Genomic DNA, 3426 nt, shown 5'->3' on the forward strand with positions numbered 1-3426 from the left:
TGTTTTTGCTCACGTCGGCTGCAGTGAAGGAGAGCCCGCGGGTTTTGGTCGCGGGCAGTGTCAGTCGGAACTGTATTGTCCTCCAGGCGAGCAAAGGTTGTTTAGTCTGTCTGGGAGCAAGGCGTCCTGGTCGCGACAGGGCTGATTTTCCTATTATAGTCCGTGAATGACTGTAGACCCTGGCACAACCTCTCGTGTCTGAGCCGTTGAGTGCGACTCTGCTTTGCCTCTAAACTGGCGCTTAGCTTGTTTGATTGCCTTGCGGGGGAATATCTACACTGTTTGTTTTTTTCGGTCATGTTTCCGATCACCTTGCCCTCATTAAAAGCAGTGGTTTTGCGCGTTCGGTTTTGAGCGAATGCTGCCATCAATCCACGGTTTCTGGTTTTGGGAATGGTTTAATATGCGCTGTTGATGCGCATCACCCGATGCGCTTGCTAATAAATCTTCTCAGCGTCAATGTTGTTGTTTGCTGCAATGCGGAACATATCCCCAGTCCACTTGATCGAAGCAATCTTGGGCGTGGAGTCGGTTTGTCGGACCAGCATTGAACAGACCTGGCGCGGGAGCTTCCTGTTTTAGTTTCTGTCAACAGGCTGGAAGCAACAAAATGGAGTAGTGGTCAGCTTTTCAAAAGAGGGCAGGGGGACCATATACTACTAGTTCAGCTACCACCGGTGCTAATGCCACTACGACTGCCGCTGCTGCTGCTACTGCTACTGCCACTACGACTAACACTGTTGTGCTACAGTCTACAGCCACTGCTGCCACTCAGGCTGCGCTGCTGCTAATGCGGCTACTAATGCCGCTGCTGCCACTGCTGCTGCTGCTGCTGCCACAGGTGTACTACCACGCGATTGGCACTGTTGGTGCTGCCGCTGCTGCTACTGCTGCTGCTGCAGTTGCTGCTGCCGCAGGCTACCGCTGCCGACACTGCTGCGGCCACTGCTGCTGCTGCCGCTGCTGCAGCCACTGCCCCTGCCACTGCTGCTGTGCTGCCGCTGCTAGCACTGCCACTGCCGCTGCCCTGCTGCCACTGCCGCTGCTTCTGCCACTGCCGCTGCCGTTGCCGCTGCCGTTGCTGCCGCTGCGCTGCTGCGCTGGTTGCCGCTGCTGCTGCTGCTGCTGCGCTGCTGCTGCTGGTGCTGCTGCCGCTGCCACTGCGCGCTGCTGCTGCTGCCGGCGCTGCTACGCTGCCACTGCTGCCGCTGCCACGGCCCTGCTGCCGCTGCCGCTGCCGCTGCTGCTGCTGCTGCTGCTGCTGCTGCTGCTGCTGCTGCTGCTGCCCCGCTGCTGCTGCCGCTGCCGCTGCCGCTGCGGCTGCTGGTGGTGCCGCTGCCGCTGCTGCTGCTGCTGCTGTGTCGCTGCTGCTGCTGCCACTGCTGCCGCTGCGCGGCTGCCGCTGCTAGTGGCTGCTCTGCTGCTGCTGCTGCTGCTGCTGCTGCTGCTGCTGCTGCTGCTGCTGCTGCCGCTGCTGCCGCTGCTGCTGCCGCTGCTAATTGCCACTGCTGCCGCCGCTACTACCGCTGCCACTGCCGCTACTGCAACAGCATTAACACTGCTGCCACTGCCGCTACTGCTACCACTACTACTACTACCTCTACAACCACTACCACTACATTAGCTATACTACCAATACTACCACTAACAATACTACTACTACTGGCTCAGTTGGTAGAGCATGGTGTTTGCAACGCCAGTATGGTGTGTGCAACGCCAGGGTTGTGGGTTCGATTCCCACGGGGGGCCAGTACAAAAATGTAATGAAATGTATGCATTCACTACTGTAAGTCGCTCTGGATAAGGCGTCTGCTAATTGACAAAAATGTAAATGTAAATGTGCTACCCCTGCTACTACTACTACTGCTACTCGAACATACTGCTGCTCGACTACTCCCACTGCTAATGCTGCGACCACGGCGGCGACTACTGCAGCTACTACTGCTGCCACTCGACTAACACTATTACTGCTGCCCTGCTACCGCTGCCGCCGCAGCTACTGCTGCCGCTGCTAATGCTGCTGCTCCACTGCTCCACTTCCACTATCACTGCCAACGGCTCTGCTACCATTGCTACCACTGCCACCGCTGCCTCTGCTGCTGCTGCTGCCACTGCAAGCTGCCGCCGCTCAACACAGCCACTGCCACTGCAAGCTGCCGCAGCCAGGGCTCGGGTTGCTGTGCTGCTGCTGTCCTGCTGCTGGTGCTGCCACTGCCGCTAATGCACCTGCCACTGCCACTACCGCTGCTGCTGTTGCTTCCAGTACGGCTGCTGCTGCTGGCTGCTGCCGCTGCCACTGCTCCTGTTGCTGCGGTGCTGCTGCTGCTGTGCCGCTGCTGCTGCCACTGCTGCTGCTGCTGTTTGCTATGCTGGCCTGCTGCGTGCTAGTGCCGCTGCCACTGCCGCCGCGCTTTTGCTGCTGTGCCGCTGCCGCTGCTGTGTTGCAGCTGCTGCCGCTGCTGCGGCTAATGCCACTGCTGCTGCCACGCACTGCCGCTGCCGCTGTTGCTGCTAATTGCCACTGCTGCTGCTGCAGCTGCCGCTGCCGCACTGCAGCTGCTGCTGCAGCGGCTGCTGCCGCCGCTGCTGGCGCCGCTGCTGTGCCGCTGCCGCTGCTGTGTTGCAGCTGCTGCCGCTGCTGCTGCTAGTGCCACTGCTGCTACCCCACGCCACTGCCACTGTTGCTGCTAGTGCCACTACTGACTGCTACAGCTGCCACTGCCACTGCTACAAGCTACCACTACTGACCACTGCCTCTGCTACTGCCGCTGCCACTACAGAGGCGCCACTGCCGCTGCATGACCGCTGCCGCTAGCGCTGCCGCTGCGGTTGCCGCTGAGAACGGCGTTGTTGCTGCTGCTGCTGCTGCTGCTGCTGCTGCCGCTGCCGCTGCCGCTGCGCCGCCGCGGCCGCTGCCCTGCTGCTGCTGCTGTTGCTGCTGTGCTGCTGTTGCTGCTGCGCCGCTGCTGCTGCTGCTGCCGCTGCCGCTGCTGCTGTTGCTGCCGTACTGCTGCTGCTGCTGCTGCTGCCGCTGCCGCTGCCGCTGGCTGCTGCTGTTGCTGCTGTGCGGCTGCCGCTGCTGCTGCATGTTTCTGCCGCCGCTGCCGCTGGTGCCGCTGCCGCTGCCACTGCCGCTGCTGCTGCTCTGCTACTGCCGCTGCCACTACCGTTGCAGCTGCCACTGCCGCCATGCAAAAGCTACTGCTGCTGCGCTGCCGCTGCCGCGCTGCTGCTGTGCCGCTGCCGCTGCTGTGTTGTGCTGCTGCCGCTGCTGCTGCTACTGCCGCTCCGCCACCGCTGCCGCTGCCGCTGTTGCTGCAGTGCCGCTGCTGCTGCTGCAGCTGCCACTGCCGCTGCTGCTGCTGCCGCTCTGCTGCTGCGACGGCTGCTGCTGCTGCTGCCGCAAGCTTGCCGCTGCTGCCACTG

General features: G+C 61.9%; 1 pseudogene; it reads right to left on the reverse strand.

Annotated features, from left to right (window-relative positions):
- The window catches only part of LOC123724543 (AF4/FMR2 family member lilli-like), an 11715-nt pseudogene extending 9645 nt beyond the window's left edge, over positions 1 to 2070 (reverse strand).
- Between the last annotated feature and the right edge of the window lie 1356 nt (positions 2071 to 3426).

Source organism: Salmo salar, chromosome ssa10 (assembly GCF_905237065.1).
Source record: "Salmo salar chromosome ssa10, Ssal_v3.1, whole genome shotgun sequence".
NCBI lineage: Eukaryota > Metazoa > Chordata > Actinopteri > Salmoniformes > Salmonidae > Salmo > Salmo salar.